Raw genomic sequence first — 24,952 nt, forward strand, 5'->3', positions numbered from 1 at the left:
CTCAAACAAAATTTGATTTTGAGCAAACAAGGATAAAATGATCAAAATACCCCTGATGAGACCCCGAGTCAAAGTAAGTTAGACCGGTCAAGATTTCTTCAAATTGTTCAAATATTTTTCAAATCCTTATGTTTAGAAAGGAAATCCTTGGAAAATTTTCATTTTGAGCTAAAATGACCAAAATACCTTGTGGTCAAACTTGATCAAATTTAGTCAAATTTAATCAAATTGGGGTTAACCCTTGGAATTCAAATTAAATAGGATTATTAAGGTTTAAGATTAATAAAATTATGGTTTGGACATTTAGAAATCATGTTTAACCTCAAAATTGGTGAAATTACAAAAATGCCCTTTTAAGGGCATTTTTGTAATTTGACTTTTTTGGGTTTTTTTTAATAAAAAATTCAGATCATATTTAAACATTATTTATAAATTTTGATGCATTAAAAATCTTGATTGAACTTCAAAAAGGGTGAAATTACCATTTGACCTTTTTGGGATCGATTTTTCATGAAAAACTCTATTTCGTAATTAAACATTATTTTATAAATTTTGGTACATTAAAATTATGAAAATAAATATTGGATCATAAGTTTTTAATAAAATCAGAAAAAAAGCTTAAAAACACTCATAAGAACAAAATTATTTTTTCTCATTGAGATAGCTACACTAGAAACTAATTAAGTTGTATGTTATAACTTTTTAGAGCCGTTAGATTTCAAGGTACAATGATTTATGGCATATATTGCAAGCCTTAGATACCAAGTTTGTAAGAAAAAGATAAAATAATAATAACCATTGGATGTATCTTGATTCAATGGGGTGTTTTGGCCTATCAAATAGAAAAATATAGGTTTGTGTTCTAAGTTCTCCTCTCTTGTTCCAACCAACAAAACTCTACTATTAGAGAAGCTATTGAAGAGGAAAATTTTTTGTAGAAAAAAACTTTCATTTAAGTATATTTCTCACCCTTTTCATGCATTTGCATATCCAGTTCATATATTTCTTCTTACTTTTCTAGATTCTTTTCATAAGTTCAACTTTGATATATTTTCTCATCTTACCCATTCCATGATAATGTTTGGAGAAGAAACAAATTATAAAAACAACAAAGTACCATGAAAAGGAAGATTTGGTCATGGGTTTGAATTTGCAATAAAATAAGATTTAAGAGATTGAAAATAGATATATGATAATTTTTATGATTCAAAATTACATATTAAAAAAAAAAGGAAGAAAAAAAAGAGAGAGATTGATGTTTCTCGCAGGCTTTTGACCATATAATCAATTCTAGATAAAAAAAAAAAATGAGTGAAAGAAATTTTGCACAAAAAGAAAAAATAGTCAATTTCGATAACTTGGATTATGGGGAGTTAAAATGTGGAGGGGTAACTATAGCATTGTTTTCATATGAAAATTCTTTAATTAATTACTGGTCATTTTCCCATGAATGTTCTTCCCAAATAATTCTTTTATTGATACAAATTTTATGATCAAACAAATAAAAATGTTGACATTACATCATATTCGATCAAATATATCTTTTTAATTGGCCAATTAGGCCAATATTCAACGGCTCTTTTCCTACATAAAGGATTGATCAGTCTGAGTTGCTTGAAATTAAGGTGTGAGAAAGATAGCCATGGGCGGTGAAAAGACCAAGATTTTGATATTTGGTGCCACTGGCTAGCTTGGGAAATACATGGTGAAGGCAAGCGTGGCCTTGGGTCATCCCACTTATGCCTACGCTCGCCCACTCACTCACAATAACTGCTCATATTTCAAGTTAAGATCTTCTGAAGGACTTTGAATCATGGGTGTCATAACTCAAGATAATAACCGCTAGCACAATAAAGGTTATTACTCTTAATCAAAGAAACTCAATGTTTAAAAAATATTTATTTTTTATACTAACTAGAGATGTCTATAGGTTTAACTAGATTGGGTTCATACCGACTTAAATATGATATTAATGTCTTATATGTTTATTCAAATTTAATTTTATCCAATAATTTAAATTTTAAATTTTGTCTAAATATATCCATATGCTGTTAAAAAATAAAAACATAGCGTTTTTTATTTAATCTTAGTATTTTTATTTTTTATTAAGTTTTAAAATATGGATATCTTAATATATTTTTTAATGTTTACACTATAATATTATATATTTATCATTTATATAATATAAATATAAAAATAATATACATATTATATAATTATTAGATCATGCCAAGCCAATCTCATCAATGTTAAAATTCTTTTTTTTATATATTTAAATTCATTTAACGAATTTAATATTTTTACTTGATTTCTTTAAATATTGAACGGAGCTTCAATGTTAGAGGGATAACTCAGCTCTTAGATATATCTAATATTAATATTACACTTTTTTTTTTAATCATGCTCTTGGATTATATCTATCTAATATTAATTACGCTTCTTTAAAATTATGCTCTTGGATTGTATCTATGTTTATATGAACTGTATAGTTATTTTATTATTTTTTTCATATACGCAAAGAAGTTTAAAAAATGTGGGTAACATTCATTGGGACAATTTTTTTTTAATATTTCTTTATTATTTGATGGTAACAAGTTTATTGAGGTTGAATGAATCCGTAGCTAACAAGTTGTGAAATAATTGTAGAGGTTTGTGCCATCAGAGTATGGAAATGAAGTAGACAGAATAACAAGTGCACTTCCACCATTTGAAGCTTTACTAGCTAACAAAAGGAAGATCAGAAGGGCAGCAAAAGCAGCTGGACTCTCTTACACTTACGTTGCTGCAAATACATTTTTAGTATATTTTATTGACTGTCTTCTTCACCCACATGAGTAACCAAATGAACTTGTGGTTTATGGAACTGGCCAAGTCAAGGTTACGTACGTATGTAACCTTATTGGAAATTGTAGACGCTGGTTTTGTTCGGGTCTACTGTTTTCATTTTAATATAATATTAATAATTTTAATAATAATAATAATTTAAAAAATAAATAATTATTAACTATATAAAAAATAAATAAATAAATGACAAAAAAATAAAAAAATAAAAAGTAGGGTGGTTGGCACTGTTGCCACCTGTAGACACCGATTTTGTCCGGGTCTACTGTTATTCCATTTTAAGTATATTAATAATAATAATAATAATAATAATAATAATAATAATTATTTAAAATATATAAAAATTAAAAATTAAATAAAATTATAAAAAAAAGGGAAATGAGACAAAAACCAGGGGCTAGTACGGTGCCGCTGCCGCCCCCCTGTCAGCCTCCTAACCAGCCCCCTGACCGGCTCCCTTTCAACTCACCTACAGCTACCCTATAGCCACCCAGATCCCTTTGAATTGAAGCCCTTTAAAATCCCCAGCCATCTCTCCTTCAAGCTCTCTGGCTCTCTAACAAAAAAAAGAAAAACCCATTTGATCTACCCATGAAAACCCTCGAGCTCAGACGAACTCTTCCCCCCTCAAAACACCCTCAACAGCCCCAGATAGACTCCCATTCTCACGCATAAGAAACCCAATTTCACGCAACCCTCCCTCAAAAAACACTCGAACTGAAAACGAAACAAATCTACACAAAACACAAAAAAACACAGTCCTCCCCGTATGGAGGAACCCAGCGCCAAGCTACCTACAAGAAAGAAAATATATCAGTTTTTTGTTCACAGCAAAAAAAAAAAGAGAAAAGATGAGAGATCCAAAACTTTGAAGACAGATTCGTGACGGTCAAGCCATTTTCAGGCCAAACAAAGGTCGGATCTGAAAAGAGGGTGTCCAGAGGAATCTTCAATGACTTTCTGATCATTTTTCGATCACCGTCGACGTTGGTCGACAGTGACTCACACGACGGCAGGCGCAGGCACGGGGCCAAATTTCGACGAGTCCAGAGACCCCCCCCCAAGAGCCTTTTTTTTCTATGAAACCAAACAGACTAAGAAAAGAAAAAAAATCTGACTTTTATAAAAAACAGAGAACCAAAACGACGCCGTTTCAAGCGTAGAGGATCCATGCGTGGACCAAATCCGACTCGACAACCCGCTTTAGCCAGCCTTGAATCGGTTCAGACAAACAGCCAGTGAACCGGTCTGAATCGCTGGTGGCCCGAACCGTCGATCCAACCGCTAAATCGATCAAATTGACCCAACCACTGATCCAACCGTCGAATCGGTCAGACGGCCCGGACCAACGTTGATCGGACCGTTGGTCGGTCCGATTCAGGTAAAAAAAAATTTTTTTTTTCTAAATTTTTTTTATATGTTATTGTTTTTGTTATTTTATAACTATGCATGATAAATGTTTAAATTTATTATGATAAATATCTAATTGTTATTAATAATAATAAAATGAAAAAAATATAAAAATAATAACAAAAAAAATAATATATTTTAAAAATGTTTAAATAGTAATAATAATGGAATAAGCTTTTTATTTTCCCTGCCTAGAAGTTGGAGGGAATAAAAAAAAAATTTTCAAACAAATAATTTCGCCTAGATGTTGGGGAATTATTATTAATAAATTTTCATAAAAATATATATATGTAAGAAATTTTTAATTAGTTTTCAAAAATTATAAAAAATTGAACTTGCTCTGAAAGTCCACCTAGATGATGGGAATTTTTAGAGATGTTCGCGTTTTAATTAAACCTCAAACCTTAAACTTAAACCCTAAAATTTTACCCCAAATCTATTTCAAAACTTTAAGGACATATGTGAAAGTCTCGCATGAGATGGTTTGTTCCCGACTGTTGCCTAAATGATGGGGTATTTAGGAAACTACATTTCATTAAGTTTTTCACATTGAGTTCTTAATTCACATTAATAATAAGATTAATAAATAAAAGAATAATAAAATTGAGATCTTAAATATAAACAGTTGCACCTAAGCTCTGCCTAGATGTTAGAGAGTCGAGGTGGTCTCATTATACTTAAGAATTCAACTCTTAAATTGCATTTCATTGTAAATGACATTCATTAGCATACATACGTCAACATGCTATCATCAATAATTGATTGCATTATTCTCTTTTTAATTTACTGTTCAGTGATAAAATATTTTATAATAAAAAAAAGAATAATACTTAAAAAAAATCCTTTCGTGATATTATAAAATAAAATAAAAATAACATTCCGAAAGAAATAATTCTTGGTACTCTGCCTAGATGTTGGAGAGTTACTAATAATTATTTTTTATAAAGATTGTTATTTTATATTAAGGATTATTGTGTTAAATCTTAGGCGAAAAGAGTTATTTTAAATTCTGCTTAGACGATGGAGAATTTTAAGATAATTCTTTAACTTAAAGATTTTCTCAATATTTCTAAATAAATATTTTAGCAAAATTTTATTTTCTTTCAAGTGAAGGGAATTAGTGTTAAATTTCAAATTAAAACCATTTTTATCTAACACCGAAAATAACGCGTAATTAAATGGTACCAATTTATGGGCATTGTGAGGGTGCTAATCCTTCCCCACGCGTAACCGACTCCCGGACCCAACCTGGTTTTTTGTAGATCGAAATTTATCTTTTTGATAAACTTTAAACCCGTTTTTATAGTTTTATTAAAAGAATAACCTTTTGGGTGGCCAATTACACCCTAACAAAGATTGGTGGCGACTCTCCTTTTTTTTATTTTTCTCGATTTTAAAACTCGTTTTATGTATGGCGGTTTCAAAATCGTTACGACAGCTTGATGACTCCACTGGGGAAAAATTTCGAGAGTCAAGCCAAAACTTTTAATTATGCGCTATTAAGAATTTTTGAATTTAATTGGTTTTATTTGACATTTCATTTAATATCTTTTATTTTGATTTTTTAAAAAATATATATATGTTAATGAATAAAACAAATTATATGATTTTGTGGTTATGATTTATTCATGTTATTTTAATTAGTACATTATTTTGCACACACTTTGCATATTCATGCATGAGCTCTAGACCCAAGCTCTATCCCTTTTAGGAGGAAGTGAAGTAGCTATGCTCTCGTGAGGTGATAACCTTCGCATTTGCTAGCGAAACACTTTCACTCAGATTAAACTCTTTCCGTTAGTAGCCTGTAATGGGTGAGGATCGGGGAGCCTTACTAGTCTATAATGGACGATAATGTGAAGAATAGTCTGAGAACCTTTAGACATGTAAATCTTAACCCGGCATATAGTGAGCCGTAAGGTCCAACTTTAGGATAGAGCCATATTATCCCTTCTACAAGAAAATTACCTAAATTAGGACACTATGTATATTCTATTATGCTTGTTCATTCATTTACTCAGTTTTATTTATTCGTTTTATTTACATTATTGATTTGTTTTATTGTCTTCAATTTTGTTGCATGCATCATATAGGTACCATATTTTTAGAAGGTATTATTTTGGACCAATCTTCAGCAAGAAAAACTTTTAAAAAACTTAAAGAATGTTGTCTGTGTGTAAGAGCTACATAGAGGTCAAGAGACATTCAAAAAATGCTCAGGGGAAAGAAGGAGATTGCTTAGTAGATGGTCATATATCAGTGCTACCACAGTCAGTGCATATGAATCTCAATCAAAATAATATATCAGAATTGGAAGTCATTTGGAAACAGTGGAGAACAGAGAGAAATGAATCTTTTTCCAAGAAATATAGGGATGTGGCACTGCTTATGTCAGTGAAGGTTGATGAACAACTGATAAGAGCCGTAATACAATTCTGGGATCCATCTTATTGATGCTTCGTATTCAACCAAGAAGACTTGGCCCTCACAATCGAAGAATATTCTTTTTTACTCCGGATAAAGTCTACCAATCAAGATATGATCTATTGAAAAGAGCATAAGACTACCGGATATAGAAAGAAATTAGTCAAGATCATGTAAGTAAAGGTCGAAGAGATAGATAAGCACAAGAAAGAAAAGAACAGGGTTGAGACCATTCCATCAACTTTTTTGCTCGAGTACATAAGAAAGTATATTGATATTGATCAGGGTTGGATGTGTTTGTTTTGGCCATCTATGGACTGATGATATTCCCTAAGATTTTAGGGTATATAGAAGCATCAGTGGTTGATTTCTTTGAGCAATTAGATAAAGGTATAAACCCTTCACCAACTATTTTGGTAGAGACTATTAGATCACTTAATTTTTATCGAATAAAGAGTGAAGGATGATTTATGAGGTGTGCTCAGTTACTTTTTGTCTGGCTCAGAAGCCATTTTTGGAGGAAAAAAAAGACATCATTTTGGTCATTCTCCATGCATTTTAGTCCTATCAAAGAGTTTATTGCTAAAGAATGGAGAAAAGATAGGATAAAAAATTAGTGGTTGGCATTCTTTCTGAAGCTCACTAGCAAAGATATAACATGGAGGGCACCATTGATGCTTCCGATGGCTATCTTATATAGTTGTAAAGACGAGTCATGGATACCTTTGTTAGGAATATAGGGGGCAGTGAGTTACGTACCCCTTATGGTTCAAAGATAATATGATTCACAGTAGTTCATCCCTATGACTCATAAGCTCGGTTAACTCGAGTTTGATTATGGAACACTCCGTTATATGGAAAGGGTCCGTGAAATCATCCATGCATGGAAACAGGTCAACCGAATAAGCCCAGCTAGATTCATAGATAATGTTGCTAAAGGGTACCTTACGTGGAGAATAAAAAAGGTTAACGAAATTAGGCCTCTACCAGCTGATATTTCAGAGAAGTTACCAACTCTTGTTTCAATACCGGTATTGTCGACTCTTGAGATCGCTCAACGAAAGTTTGAGATTGAAAAGAAAAGGTTAAAAAAAAAAGATGGCTATGATGGATCAAGTTAACTAACTAAGATATGATTTGATGATGAGAGATGATGCAGTACAGGAGTTGACTAAAAAATGAAAAATATTGAAAGAGGATCTACAAAATCTGCATCAAAAAAATAAGAAATTAAGGTTGGATAGTAAACCTTTGAAAGGATCCAAGAAGGATGTAGAGAAACTACAAGATATGGTGGAATATTTGAAGAACGGAGCTCGAGAGAACAAAGAAATGATCTTCACACTCACCAAAGAACAGCATGAATGAAAAGAAAAACTTTCAGGAGTTTTTAAAAAGGTAGCAAGGCACCAAAGAGAAAGTGAAAAGCTAAAAGTCAAACTAAAAAGGGAACAAAACAAGAACTCCAATTTGCAAAGTGAGAAAAAAGCCTTAGAGCATGAATTAATGAGCTTAGAGCTTCAATTGACAAGCAATCAGAGTCACATAGATAAGATTTTGATTGAGTGGCAAGAGAAAGAGGACTATTGGGCTCACACTTACAATATGAAGGTAGATGCTCGAGAAATGTAGAAAGCAGAAAGTTTAGGGAGGCAACAATGTATTGAACATCTGACTGCTCAAATCTACAAGGCTTTTCGAAAAATAAGCAACATGGTTGAAAAAACGGAAGCACTGGAACGAAAGATTATACCAATCCGAGGTTAAAGTCAAAGATTATTACACTTTTTGTATGAAGCTAGGGAGTCATATGCTCAAATCAAATATTTTTATAGCTTTAATGCAAGAATGATCGGATGATGTATAAAGACTCCCATGGTTAATGAAAGTTTCTTTTTGTTTCGATCGATCTAAAATAGTACCCTAATTTGCATTTCATTCATTTCATGCATGCATTTTCATACTAACAATAATATGAACGACATTATATCATGCGATCTAATTCATGGTTAATAAACTAAGGCTCAAAAATAGCAAAGCCAAGGAACCCAAATCCATAAATTTTGCATAGATATAATACTCGTTCTCATACTTGAGCCATGAAAAAAGAGAGTACAATTAGATTTGAAAGGGTCAAAAAGGCACAGGAAGAGATATGAGAAAGGGTGATGGAAATACAACAAAGCATTAAAGCACAAATGGCTGAATTAAGATAATTGTTGATTGGATCAATGAAAGGAAAAAGAATCGCTGACGCATCAAGGACAGGAGATAAGGTTAATATGGAAGAGCCATTATACCCTATGGGATTCACTCCACCTCAGGTTCAGGTTCAAGTTCCTTGAGGTATACACATACAACCACCAAGTGCACAGCCATACCCCTATGTCAATCATTCTGTAAGTCAGTAACCGACCCACTTGAATACCAATTCAAGACCTATCCCAGTCGATCCCATCATGGTACCAAATCTTGACGACCCTGTTAAATAAGAAAAGTCTCACAAAATATCAGAACCTGTTATAAATTTAAAAATTCGAGACAAGTATGACCAACTCAAAGAGAGGCTCAAAGTGATTGAAGGTAATGACACTTATGGGGTTATTGATGCCAATGAGCTCAGCCTAGTGCCTGACTTGGTTATCCCACCAAAATTTAAGACCCCAGATTTTGAGAAATACGATGGGACAAAGTGTCTTTCTACTCATATCATCATATTTTATAGAAAGATGACGGGTCATACCCATAACGACAAACTATTGATACACTGTTTTCAGGATAGTTTGACTAGTTCAGTAGCTAAATGGTACGTGCAGTTAAATCGAAGTAAGATCCATTCATGAAAAAACTTGGCTAAAATTTTTCTTACTCAGTATAAGCACGTCTTGGATATAGCCCCTGACAAGCTATCATTACAAAATATGGAGAAAAAGTCGACGAAAATTTTCAAAGAATACGCATATCGATGGAGAGATGCAGTGACCCAGGTTCAACCGCCACTGACTGAAAAAGAGATAATTGTGCTATTCGTTAATACACTAAAGGCCTCGTATTATGACAGATTGGTGATAAATGCCACAACAAACTTTTCTAACATGGTAATCTCAGGGGAGATGATAGAGAACGCTATCAAAAGTGGTAAAATTAAAGGGTTTGAAAAGAAGACAACTACTTTAAGAAAGAAAGAGCAGGAGACACATGCTGTCACTCATAAAAATCCACCACACTATCCTTTTGTCCCGTATAATCCATACCTCCTTACTACCCTACCACAAACCAAATCTCTCAACAATCATACCATTATCGAGCACCCCAACAATCGCTACCCAGACCAAGTTTTAGCCCTCAACCATCCAATTACACCCTTACACCTTCAGCTCGATCATTTACCCGACCAACCTACCCAAACAGCAATCAAAGAAACTCACAGATTAATAACAATCGAGAAAGACCTCATTTTGACCTAATTCTCATGTCATACACTGATTTGTACCCTCAATTAATGAGAGACCACCTTGTCGCTCCTACTTATGTGAAACCATTAAGACCACCTTACTCAAATTGGTATGACCCTAACGTCAAGTGCGATTATTATTACGGAGTTGCAATACACTCTACTGAAAATTACACGACATTTAAACATAAGGTGCAAAGTTTGATAAATGATGGGCTTTTGTCTTTTGATACTAAATTCAAGCCAAATGTTAATGGAAACCCTTTGTTGGATCACACAAAGGAAAAATCAATATGGTGGGTAAGGAAAAATATGTGAAGATAAAAAAATGCATGGATGAAGTGAGGACCCCTTTTGAATGGGTGTATGACTGTTTATATGAGACGAACATGATTCAACCATTATTTTTAGATGACAATGGCAGTCATGAAGACCCTGACCATTTTTGTAAATACCATGGGAGAACAATTAAACATTCGATCCAAAGTTGTAAGGTCTTTAAGCAAACATTACAGAGCTTGATGGATGAGGCCATCATTGAATTCTATGATGAATATGGTAGAAATAATGTGAATACAGTAGGTGACGAGTGTCCTAGCAAGTCTTTTATCCCCAAATCCCTCACTGTTTACTATGATGAAAAATCAGAGCCCCTAACTCAGAAAACTATCTTCTCTCTCAGGACACAAATGACCATTCATGTCCCTAGCCCATTCCCTTATCAGACCAATAAAACAATCCCATGGCGATATGATTATGATGTAGTGATGCGAGGGTCTAATATGACCTCGAATAGTCCGAACGCAGAGAATACCATCAATATAGCGAGAATATGAAGAATGACCCAAAGTGGTCGAATTTACACTCTTGAAATGTCAGAAAGGGCCAGAAGAGGGAAAAGCAAGATAGAAGAAGAAGACGTAAGGAAAAGCCAAGATTCTCAACCGGTGGTAAGCTCAAAAATACAAGTTAACAAATCGGTATCAGAAAAAGAAGCTTGTGAGTTTCTGAAGATCATCAAACACAGTGAGTACAGTGTGGTGAACCAGTTAAATAAACTACCAGCTCTTATTTTTTTACTATTGCTACTATTGAATTTTAAACCGCATAAGAATACTTTGCTGAAAGTGCTCAATCAAGCTTATGTCGAGCATAACATTTCTGTTGAAAAGGTAGACCACATGGTTAGAAATATTATAACCTCAAATTTTATCACCTTCAATGATGATGAAATACCTCCGAAAAGACGTGATAGTGTTAAGGCTTTACATGTTACTGTCAAGTGCAAGTCTCACACTATGGCCAAAGTACTAATTGATAATAGATCATCTATTAATGTTATGCCTTTGACGATATTATCAAAGCTTCCAGTGGATCCCTCTCACATGCGAAATAGTCATATGATTGTAAGAGCGTTTGACGGAGCACGGAGAAAGGTAATTGGTGATATAAAGATCCTACTACAGATTGGTCCTTATACTTTCAATGTCATATTTCAAGTAATAGATATAACTCCAGCATATAGTTGTCTACTTGAAAGACCTTAAATTCACATGACCGGGGCTATACCTTTATCACTACATCAGAAGGTAAAATTCATCATAGAAGGAAAACAAGTCTGTGTGGATGGTGAAGAGGACTTATTGGTAACAAAGACCTTAACAACTCCCTATGTTGAGACAACAAAAAAAGTAATTGAATGTTCTTTCAAAGCTTTTGAAGTAGCAAATGCTACTTATATAAGAGAAGGGTCAATGATATCGATCCCTCAATTGTCAAAAGCTACGAATATGGTAATTAAGCAGACTGCTGGTAAGGGTTAGCAAGTGGGGTAAGGTTTAGGAAAAGCTCTACAAGAGATCGTAAAAGTATCATGCCCGATTGAAAACAAAGAAAGATAGGGGTTAGGCTATAAGCCTACAGCTGCTGATAAGAAGAATGTAATGCTGGAGAAAAAAGAAAAGAGAATGGCACGCCTCAAAGGATAAGATTTGATTAATGGAAAAATGATGTTCCCTTATTTGTATGAAACCTTCCGTTTAGTCAGGCATATCTATCCTGGGTCGATAGGAGTTGAACAAAGAGGACTGGTAATGGGATTAGGGAAAGTTTTCTCACGACTTTAAATAGAAGCAGATGAAAGAGTTATACAAAATGAAGAGATCTTTTTTCCTTTTTAGGAGACTCAAAGAATGGTGTATTGTTTTTGTTATCCTTGAACTTTAAACTCAAAAATTTCAATTGCTTCTGCCCAAGAGCATGCGGAGGTTAAGTGTATGGGCTTATTTTCATTGTCTTAATAAAATGATGAATGCAATGCATTTCACTTATACCGTATTCTTTATTTTTCATTTTTTTTCTTTCATTACCATTCTTTTTACCCTTGCCAAGATCAATATATATTTCTTTGTGATTATATCCATTTTTAGGTTTTCTAATAATGAATATTACGGATGACCAAGGTAATAACACCGGGTTTGATTTTAAAAATTTGATTTACATTAACGAGCTTGATAATGATGTTGATTCAGAAGACTATGATTTACCTCATGATCTGTTGAAATGGATGGAACAAGAGAAAAAAATTATAGAACCCCACCAGGAATTGACTGACCCATTAAATTTGAGAGATGGTGATGATAAGAAAAAAGTTAAGATCAATACTTCACTATCACCAATTGAGAAGCAAAAGTTGGTGAATCTACTGCAAGAGTATATGGATGTATTTGCATGGTCTTACCAGGATATGCTAAGACTTAGCACAGAGGTAGTTGAGCATAGGCTGCCTTTAAAACCAGAATGCCAACCAATACAATAGAAGTTGAGATGCATGAAGCCAAAAATATTGCTGAAGATAAAAGAAGAAATAAAAAAATAATTTGATGCTGATTTTTTAGAAGTAGCCAAGTACCTTGAATGGGTAGCCAATATAGTCTCAGTTCTCAAGAAAGATGAAAAAATTAGAATGTGTGTGGACTATCGAGATTTAAATAGGGCGAGCCCAAAGGATAACTTTTCATTGTCACATATTGATACTCTTGTGGATAACATTGCTAAACACTCTGTTTTTTCATTCATGGATGGGTTCTCTAGCTATAATCAGATTAAAATAGCTCATGAAGATATGGATAAAACTACATTTGTGACAATGTGGGGGACGTTTTGCTATAAAGTTATACCTTTTAGGCTAAAAAATGTCGGTGCCACATATCGAAAAGTGATGGTCACTCTCTTTTATGATATGATGCATATGGAGATAGAGGTATATGTTGATGACATCATAGCTAAGTCTCAAAAAAGGGAAGATCATGTTGTTAATCTCAAAAAGCTTTTTGAAAGATTACGAAGATACCAGCTCAAGCTAAATCCAGCCAAATGCACCTTTGATGTTAAATCTAGAAAATTGCTAGGATTTATAGTCAATGAAAAAGGTATAGAAGTAAACCCTGATAAAATTTAAGTCATTCAAGAATTATCAGTACCATGCACGTAAAGGGAAATGAGAGGTTTTTTGGGGTGATTGAATTATATTTCTTGCTTCATATCCCAACTTACCTCGAAATGTGATCCAATCTTCAGGTTGCTTCGTAAAAATAATCATGATGAATGGGATGAAGAATGCCAAAATGCATTTAAAAAGATTAAAGAATATTTGATAAGCCCACCGGTGTTGGTTCCACCAGTTGCAAGAAGACCGTTGATTTTATATCTAACGGTTCAAGAAAAATCGATGGGATGTGTATTGGGGCAAATAGATGAAACTGACAAGAAAGAGCATGTTATATACTATTTGAGTAAAAAGTTTACAGAGTACGAGGCCAAGTACCCCCAAATAGAAAAAATATGTTGTGCCCTGGCTTGGACTACTCGTAAACTCAGACAATACATGCTCTACAATACGACGTGGCTAATATCAAAATTGGATCCCCTCAAGTACATTTTTAAAAAACCATCCTTATCAGGCAGGCTAGCGAGATGGCAGGTCATGCTCTCAGAATATGATATTGTGTATGTGACACAGAAATCCATAAAAGGGAGTGCAATTGTTGATTTTCTTACTGATCGAACTACAAAAGATTATGAACCTATGAAGTTTAACTTTCTAGATAAAGATTTGATGGCAATCTTACAGGACGAAGATAAAAAGCCTGTAAGAGAAATATGGAAAATATTTTTTGACAGGGCATCCAATATAATGGGGCATGGCATTGGGGCAGTGCTAATATCCCCAGAAGGAAATTATTACCCATGTATTGCGATGTTAGATTTCAATTGCACAAACAATATCTCGAAATATGAGGCATGTGTCATGGGGTTACAGATGGCCATTGAAAAGAAAATTGAAACACTAGAAGTATATAGGGATTCAATCTTGATAATTTATCAACTAAAAGGTGAATGGGAGACCAAGGACTCGAAACTAGTGTTGTACCAAAAGCACATAGCTGGCTTGAGAAAATATTTTCAAGAGATTCAATTTCAGCATGTTTCACGAAAAGAAAACCAGATTGCTGATGCCTTGGTCACTTTGGCAGCATGTTTAAGTTAAACAATGGTATGGGAATCTAGCCCATTACAGTACAAATGAAAGTTTCACCAACTCACTGTTCAAATATGAAAGAAGATGTAGATCGACAACCATGGTACTATGACATTGTACAGTATATCAAGTGTCAAGATTACCCAGAACGGGCTTTAAAAAATGATAAGAGGATCATTCAAAGATTAGCAGCAGGTTTTATGCTTGATGGAGAAATTCTGTATAAAAAAAGTCGAGATCAGATTTTGCTAAGGTGCATCGATGCTATGAAAGCAAGAATAATACTTGAAGAAGTACATGAAGAGATTTATGGAACACATGCTAATGGGCATATGATGGCCAAACAGATCATGAGAGCTAGTTACTACTGGTCTACAATGGAAAATGATTGCATCAGTTATGCTAGAAAGTGCCATAAATGCCAAATTTATGTAGATAAAATTCATTCTCCTCCAATCCCGTTACATGTCTTGGCACCACCATGGCCTTTCTCCATGTGAAAAATGGATGTGATCGAACCCATAACCCCAAAAGCTTCAAATGGGCATTGATTTATCTTTATGGTAATCGATTATTTTATAAAATGGGTGAAAACAGCTTCGTATGCTAGTATTATGCAATCAGTGATATGTAGATGTATAAAAAGATAGATAATATGTCGGTATGGTCTCCCATAAAGGATTATCTCAGATAATGCTAGTAATTTAAACAATAAAATGATGAAAGAATTATGTGCATAGTTCAAGATTAAACATCATCATTCAGCATCATATCGCCCAAAAATGAATGGTGCAGTGGAAGCTGCAAATAAAAACATAAAAAGAATATTGAAAAAAATGACTGACACATATAAGGATTGGCATGAAAAGTTACCTTTTTCTTTGCTTACCTATAGAACATCAATTCGAACCTTTACAGGGGCCACCCCGTTTTCACTAGTGTATGGGATGGAAGTTGTACTACCAATTGAAGTGGAAATTCCTTCTCTGAGGGTGTTGATGGAGATAAAATTGGATGAGACAGAATGTGTTCAGGATCGTTTCGAGCAACTGAATCTTATTGAAGAGAAAAGGCTTTCAGCACTCAATTATGGACAAATGTATCAAAGAAGAATCATGCGAGCGCATGACAAAAGGATACGACCCCGATGCTTTCGTGAGGGCGAATTGGTTTTGAAAAGGATTTTGCCATGTCAGCATGACAATAGAGGAAAATTGATGCCTAATTGGAAAGATCCATATGTGGTAAAAAAGGTTTTTTCTGGTGGGGCTTTGATCCTTACAGAAATGGACGAAGATGAATTATCAAGTCTTGTAAATTCAGACATTGTCAAGAAATATTTTGCTTAAAAAATATATACAAAAAAATGAAACAAAAAAATAAAAAAAAATGAAAAAGGAAGTGATTCAGATTGAAAACTCGAAAAGAGCGATTTGAGTTAAAAGGGGGCCATTTAAGCTAAAAACTTGTAGAGACGGCTTGAATGAAAGTAGAGCTTAGAGAAAGTTTTTCAGAGAATGAAGGAGTGGCACCAAATGGACGAATTGTCACCAGAATTAAAAGAGATGACTGTTAAGGGGCAAGTTCTCATTGGTCATAGATGTGGGGTAAAGATTGGTCATATGAAATCACATGTGACAAGATCGTAAATGTAACGAGTTTTTGAGAAAAGACCTTATCTAAGTAAGCCGAGGTCATCCAAATGTTCATTATTTAGAGAATTGATATTTGATTTTTGAAATACTTTTGAGTTAACTGTTCTTTATGTCTCAAAAGGCTTATTTTTCTAAACCCGAAATACCCTATTACTGGTCATATTGCACATCCAACTTTGAACCTGAAATCATTGCGTTTGTCATTTAAAATTAAGGTATTGACTGATAAAGCTCATAATAGACCAATGCATCGCTCGAAAAGAGAATGCAATATGAGGATGACAAAAATAATAATATGGGGACAGAAAGAATGAAAACGAAATCGATTGATTATTGGAGACAAAGAAGAAAAAAGGGATAAAGAATAAAAAATGAGAGGTTTTAGAGCGACTAAAAGCCAGATTGGTCCCTTATGAGACAGAGATTTTTGATCGAAAATTGAAAGACTTAAAAGGACGAGATTACTGGAAGTGGCTTCTAAAGTTTGAAAGAATTTAACCAAAAGTTGAATTAACTTGGATGAAATGCATGATATAATTCGTTGACGGTATCTTTGTCTTTTCTTTCATCATAATCATTGCACGCGTTACATGCCTTTTGATAAGTTGCATAAAAGGTTTCTTTATGAGACATCAGGAAGAATCAACATTTTTTTTTCTCGAAACAAAGATGATGGCTTTGAAGATGGTATGTTAGCACAATCTTTAAAATCAAAACTATTGGTCTATGGAGTACCCAATCTCTTATTTCTCAACTCACAGCTCAGTCTTGTATAATTGCCTAACTTGCGATTCAGTCCCAATCGTCTTTAGTCTTTGGCTCGCTGTTTAATCCCGGTTATTTCTTTAATTTTTGACTCGCGGTTTAATCTCAATCATCTTTAATTTTTGACTAACTGTTTAATCCCAATCATTTCATTAATTCTCTCGACTTGCGGTTCAATTTTAGTCATCTTTAATCTTTGACTCGCGGTTAATCCCGATCATTTCATTGATTTCCTCGACTTACGGTTCAGTTTTAGTCATCTTTAATCTTTGACTCATGGTTTAATCTCGATCATTTCATTAATTCCCTCGACTTGTGGTTTCGCCTCAGTCATCTTTAATCCTTGACTAGCGGTGTCATCCCGATCACTTTCTTTTATTCGACTTTAGGTGTTGCCTTAATCGATTCTTTATTTTTCAACTCACAATGTCGCTTTCTTTATCACTTGACCTGACTTGAAAAAAAATTCATGATTTACTTTCGAACAAAATCGTTGTCTTTATCTTTGCCCTATTCCTTATTCTCAGTAATGTGCAAAGAGAGACAACTGTAGACACCGATTTTGTCCGGGTCTACTATTATTCCATTTTAAGTATATTAATACTAATATTAATAATAATTATATAATAATAATAAATATTTAAATTATATAAAAATCAAAAATTAAATAAAATTATAAAAAAATGAGATAGAAACCAGGGGCTGGTACGGCGCCATTACCGCCCCCTGTCAGCCTCCTGACCAGCCCCCTGACCAGCATCCTTTTAGCCCACCTACAGCCACCCTATAGCCACACAGATCCCCCTAAATTGAAGCCCTTTAAAATCCCCAGCCATCTCTCCTTCCAGCTGTCTAGGCTCTCTAACAAAAAAGAAAAAAACCCATTCGATATACCCACGAAAACCCTCGAACTCAGACGAACTCTTCTCCTTTCAAAACACCCTTAACAGCCTCAGACAGACCCCCATTCTCATGCATAAGAAACCCAATTTCACGTAAACCCCCCCCAAAAAACACCTGAACCGAAAATGAAATAGATCTACATAAAACACAAAAAAAATACAGTCTTCCTTGTAGGAAGGAACCCAGCACTAAGCTACCTGCAAGAAAGAAGATATATCAGTTTTTGTTCACAGCTAAAAAAAAGAGAAAAGATGAGAGATCCAAAACTTTGAAGACAGATTCACGATGGTCAAGCCACTTTCAGGCCAAACGAAGGTCGGATCTGGAAAAAGGGTGTCCAAAAGAATTTTCGATGACTTTCTGACCATTTTTCGATCACCGACGACCACCGCCGGCAGTGACTCACATGGCGACAGGCGTAGGCACGGCGCTGAATTTCGACGAGACTAGAAACCCCCCCAAGAGCCTTTTTTTTTGTGAAACCAAACAGACTGAGAAAAAAATCTGACTTTTATAGAAAACAGAGGACCAAAACAACGTCGTTTTAAGCATAGGACTAAAATGACGTCGTTTCAAGCGTAGAAGATCCGCACGTGGACCAAACCCGACCCGACAACCCGGTTCAGACGAACCGCCAGTGAACTGATCTGAATGGCTGGTCGCCAGAACCGTCGATTCAGCCGTTGAACCAGTCAGATCGACCAAACCGCCAATCCAACCGTCGAGCTGGTCAGACCGCCCGGACTAGCGTTGATCGGACCGTTGATCGGTCCGGTTCAGGTAAAAAAAAAATTTTTTTAATTTTTTTTATATGTTATTATTTTTGTTATTTTATAATTATGCATGATAAATGTTTAAATTTATTATGATAAATATCTAATTGTTATTAATAATAATAAAATGAAAATAATATTAAAATAATAACTAAAAAAATAATATATTTTAAAAATATTTAAATAGTAATAATAATGGAATAAGCTTTTTATTTTTCCTGCCTAAAAGTTAGAGGGAATAAAAATTTTTTTTTAAAACAAATAATTCCACCTAGATGTTGGAAAATTATTATTAATAAATTTTCATAAAAATATATATATGTAAGAAATTTTTAATTAGTTTTCAAAAATTATAAAAAATTAAACTTGCTCCAAAAGTCCGCCTAGATGATGGGGGGTTTTTAGAGATGTTCGCGTTTTAATTAAACCCCAAACCCTAAACTTAAACCCTAAAATTTTATCCTAAATCTATTTCAAAACTTTAAGGATGTGTGAAAGTCTCGTATGAGATGGTTTGTTCCCGAATGCTGCATAAATGATAGGGTATTTAGGAAACTCCATTTCATTAAGTTTTTCACACTGAGTTTTTAATTCACATTAATAATATGATTAATAAATAAAAGTATAATAAAATTGGGATCTTAAATATAAATAGTCGCACCTAAGCTCTGCCTAGATGTTGAAGAGCCGGGGTGGTCTCATTATACTTAAGAATCCAACTCTTAAACTGTATTTCATTGTAAATGACATTCATTAGCATACATACGTCAACATGTTATCAACGATAATTGATTGCATTATTCTCTCTTTAATTTACTGTTCAATGATAAAATATTTTATAATCAAAAAAAGAATAATACTTAAAAAAAATCCTTTCGTGATATTATAAAATAAAACAAAAATAACATTCCGAAAGAAATAATTCTTGGTACTTAGCCTAGATGTTGGAGAGTCACTAACAATTATTTTTTATAAAGATTGTTATTTTATTTTAAGGATTATTGTGTTAAATCTTAGGCGAAAAGAGTTATTTTAAATTCTGCCTAGACGATGGAGAATTTTAAGATAATTTTTTAACTTAAAGATTTTTTCAATATTTCTAAATAAATATTTTAAAAAAATTTTATTTTCTTTCAAGTGAAGGGAATTAGTGTTAAATTTCAAATTAAAACCATTTTTATCTAACACCGAAAATAGCACGTAATTAAATGGTACCAATTTATGGGCGTTGTGGGGGTGTTAATCCTTCCCCACGCGTAATCGACTCTCGGACCCAACTTGATTTTTTGTAGACCAAAATTTATCTTTTTGATAAACTTTAAACCCGTTTTTATAGTTTTATTAAAAGGATAACCTTTTGGGTGGCTAATCACACCCTAACAAAGATTGGTAGCGACTCTCCTTTTTTTATTTTTCTCGATTTTAAAACTCGTTTTACGTCTGACGATTTCAAAACCGTTATGACACCACCCCCAACCAGCCACCCTACAGCCTTCTGCTATTGCCCTCAACCAGCCACCCTACAGCCCTCTGTTCAGCCCACCTACAACCACCTTACAGCCACCCAGATCCCCTTTTGAACCCCTTACAAACTCTCAATTTCTTCCCTTACACTCTCTCGGAACCCCTCTCAAAAAACTCTCTCGGACCCCCTCTCAAAAGCTGTCTCGGACGCCCAGGAGCCATTCACTTCACCCCTACCAGAAATCACCAAGCTCAGACGAGCTACCCCCCTCAAAGCACTTTCAACAACTCTAAACACCCACACCAACCACAAAAATAGAAACAAGAAAAAAGAGACAAACAGTCCTCCCCGCAGGGAGGAACCCAATGCCAAAACTGCCTGTAAAAGTAAAAAAATCATGTCAGTCTTGCTTCAACAAAAAAAAAGGAAAATAGAAACTTTGAGCCTCGATCTACGCTGATCGAGGCTATTTCAGGTAAAACGAACGTCAGATCCAGGAAGAGCGCATTGAAGAACGCTTCTGGGAGTGTTATTAAAATTTTTCGATCACCGACGACCACCAGCAACCCTGCCGACAGCGACCCAGGCGGTGACCAACATGGTGGTCCGACGACCGGACGGCGAGAAAGCTCAGGGGCTCTCCCCAGAGTTGTCCCTTTGTTTTTTTGAAAACAGAAACAAAATAACCAAAAAAAATTTTTGGTTATATATAAAACACGAACGAGAAAAACGATGTCATTTTAGGTCGATGAGGATCCGCGCATTGACTCGGATCCTACCCGGGATCTACATAACCCGACCTGTGGATCCGTTCTTCCAATAACTGCTGATTAGTCCAATTGAACCGGTTTGAACCGGATCAAACCGTAGACCGCTCAATAGAGCCGCACGCCGAATTGACCTCTTTTTCGGTCCAACTGAACCGTCTTTGATCGGGCCATTGACCGATCCGGTTCAGGTAAAAAAAAAATTTTTTTTAATTTTCTAAATTTTTTTATTTATTATTATTTTTGTTGTTTTGAGTATTTTTTTTATTTATGCATGATAAGTTCTTAAATTTGTTATGATAGATATTTAATTGTTTTAATAATAATAAACTTGAAAACAAGTAATAATTAAAAATATATATTAAAAATGCTCAAAAAACAATTATTATTATTATTATTATTTTTCCTACCAAGATGTTGGAGGGAATAAAAAAAAAAATTTTTAAAGAAATAATTTCACCTAAATATTGAGAAATTATTATTAATAAATTTTCATAAAAAAAAAGATAAGAAATTTTTATTTAATTTTTAAAAATCATTAAAATCGAACTTGCTTCAAAAATTTACCTAGATGTTGGAGATTTTTAGAGATGTTCGTATTTTCTTAAAAACGAAACGTTAAACACTAATTTTTAATTTTCAAAATCTTAGGTTTCTAAAACCCCTAAAATTCAAAACTTCTTAAAATCCAAAATCCTAAAAATCCTATGGACACGTGTGAAAATTTCATTTGAAGCAATTTATTCTCGAATGCCGCCTAAATGATGAAGTATTTAGAAAATTTTACTTCGTTAAATCTTTTTACACAATTTCTTAATTCGCATTAATAATAAAATTAATAACTAAAAAGTATAATAGTAAATTGAGATCTTAAATATAAACAGTCGCACCTAAGCTCTACCTAGATGTTGGAGAGTCATGGTGGTCTCATTATACTTAAGAATTCAACTTTAAAATTGCATCTCATCCTATATAACATCCATTGGCATACATTCGTTCGCGTGTTATCATTGGTAATTATTTGCATTATTCTGTCTTTAATTTTTATTTACTATTTGATGATAAAATATTTTATAATTAAAAAATAAATAACATTTTTTTAAAAAAAATTATGATATTATAAAATAAAATAAAAATAACATTTCGAAAGAAATAATTCTTGGTACTCTGTCTAGATGTTGGAGAGTCATCAATAATTTTCTATAAATAGTGTTATTTCATTTTAAAGATTGTTGTGTTAAATCTTAAATGAAAAGAGTTATTTTAAATTCTGCCTAGATGTTAAAGAATTTTAAGATAATTCTTTAACTTAAAGATTTTCTTAATATTTTTAAATAAAAATTTTTAGCAAAATTTTATTTTTTCAAATGAAGGGAATTAGTGTTAAATTTCAAATTAAAACCATGTTTATCCAACATCGAAAATAGAGCGTAATTAAATGGTACTAATTTACGAGCATTGTGGGGGTGCTAATCTTTCCCCACACGTAATCGACTCTCGGACTCAACCTGATTTTTTGTAGATCGAAATTTATCTTTTTGATAAACTTTAAACCTGTGTTTATAATTTTATTAAAAGGATAAATTTTTGGGTGATCAATCACATCTTAACAAAAATTGATGGCGACTCCCATCTTTTATTTTTTTTCGATTTTAAAATTCACTTTACGTTTGACGGTTCCAAAACCGTTACAACAAAAATTTTAACATCATTGTTGTCAGGTTAAAAACAAACCATTCAAACCTAGGAAACCTTCTGATTGTGTTAAAAGAAAAAGAAAAAAAAATAACAAAAGCGAAGTACAAGTAACCATATAAATTATGCTGTTATTTGACTTTAGTAACTATCTCTTGCTTTGAATAGTTAAAAGAAAAGCAAAAGTAATCATAGAAACTATGTCGTTTTATTTGAAGATTTTAATATGTAGATTTTTTACTTCAATATGCATGCAGTTGTGTTCAACTATGAGGATGATATTGCAGCCTTTACGGTAAAAGCAGCGACAGATCCAAGGGTAGCCAATCGCGTCATCATCTATAGGCCGCCGGCAAATGTTACTACTCAGTTGGAACTGATTTCTGCATGGGAGGAAAAGACTGGCCGAACCTTTAAAAGAGTTCATGTTCCTGAAAAGGAAATTATAAAGCTCTCTGAGAGTAGAGCACTGATTCTCTTATCGATCTCATATATATATATATATATATATATATATATTGGACATTGGGCAACTTTAAATAATGTTTCTTATTATTGTTTGATATAGCCTTGCCTTTCCCGGACAACATTCCGGTGGCGGTTTTGCACAACATATTCATCAAAGGAGATCAAATGACGTATGAATTGATGGAAGAAGATTTGGAGGCCTCCAGTTATACTACTATTGATAAGTATCTTGACAAGTGCGTGGTTAGCCCACTTCGCCCCAAATTAGCTGCGTTCGCTTGATCCATATAACAAGAACTTAACATTCTCGTTTGCAAGTGGTAATCGTCAGTCGTCTGCAACCCTTTCTTCCTATCATTTATAATTATAATAATAAATATTATGTTCTATATTTATGTAATAAAGATTATAGATTTATGTTTGATATACTGTAAGTGAACCATATAATGATATTTAATTAAAAATTAATTTTAATATATTTTTAGGATCTATTAAATATATTTATTTTTAAGATTTTATAAATAATTTTTTATGAGTTGTTACCATGTGATTCAATGATAACCTAAAGCATCTATATATTGATAGTATATAAAATATAAACTCAGCTATTATATTTTGCTTGGGTTTAGCTTAAGTATTAAAACTTGGAAGTATAAGTAATGTTTGAATAGAGATCTTAAATTAAACCAAGTCATACGTGTCAATTACTTCTTTTTTGTATTAGAAAATTAAACAACTTGACTTCTTCTACTTTCCAAATGTGGCATGTGATATATACATATATTAATAATAAAAAAAATTTCGATTCATTATAAGTATAATTTTTTAATTATATAAATGGAATTAATAGAGGACACATATCTTTTTCTTTGATTAGTTTTTTTTTTTAAAATATATCCTAGAGCAAGTGTCATCTTGTTAATTTTGTTTGTAAAATAAAAAAAATTATACTGACATTGTATTTAATAATTTTATATTAATAATATATATGTGCTGGTGTAATGTCCATTTGATTATTAATTGACATAAATTAATGATAAAAAAAAAGTTAATTTCAAATTACTTGGCGTAAGGCAATCAGCTTTGAGAAGTTTTCAACTTTGGGTGAGAGGAGAATTGTGGGGGCATATGGCATAGAATTTTGGTATTATTGAGAATTTTATTCTCCACTTGAAAACTTTGAGTTATAGTATATGGCACGGGAAATTTTAATTTTATGTATATTTTCATAGTTTTTTTTTTTTTTTTTTTATACTTGGTTCGATAATTTATTCTTTTGAAGTTTAATTTAGCCTGTGATGACAAAAAAAAAGTTTAATTTAAGCTGTGTTCTTTAATTCTTTTTTCCAAATTTGAACTTGTATAGCTTGTACTCAATTTTTTAGTCATTAATTAATATTAAAAATTTGTTCATAAAGAATTTAATATTAAAAATTGGATAGAATAAAAATATATAGCAATTAAAAGTAATTGAGAGAACAAAAACAATTTCACAATATATGTATTCAATTTTTAATAATTATAGAGATTTAAAAAAATGTTTGAGATAAACTTCATTATAAAAAAAATTAGATTAAAATTATATAAGGGCATTTTGTCTATAGATGAAGATAGATTATCAAATAGTTCTCTAAAATAGACTTCCATGTAAAATAAAAAGGAAATTACAAACAAGTTGTGACTTCTGATATCTTAAGCAGGAAACCGATTAGAAACTTAAAAAATGAGGTGACGTGGTCTCTTTATGTCTCGAGTGGTGAAAGGTTAGCGTAGAATGTAATAGTATCGAGTT

At 33.0% G+C, this 24,952-nt stretch overlaps 1 pseudogene across 1 annotated transcript; it reads left to right on the forward strand.

Moving 5' to 3' along the window:
• The first annotated feature begins 1,702 nt into the window (after positions 1 to 1,702).
• On the forward strand, positions 1,703 to 23,442 carry LOC111280674 (isoeugenol synthase 1-like; annotated as a pseudogene). The gene is made up of 5 exons (XR_016335063.1): positions 1,703 to 1,785; positions 2,521 to 2,546; positions 2,645 to 2,890; positions 22,950 to 23,153; positions 23,261 to 23,442. The product of XR_016335063.1 is annotated as an isoeugenol synthase 1-like (transcript).
• The last annotated feature ends 1,510 nt before the right edge of the window (positions 23,443 to 24,952 follow it).

This window comes from Durio zibethinus, chromosome 28, assembly GCF_047325235.1.
Source record: "Durio zibethinus cultivar Kanyao isolate XHJ-2024 chromosome 28, ASM4732523v1, whole genome shotgun sequence".
Taxonomy (NCBI): domain Eukaryota; kingdom Viridiplantae; phylum Streptophyta; class Magnoliopsida; order Malvales; family Malvaceae; genus Durio; species Durio zibethinus.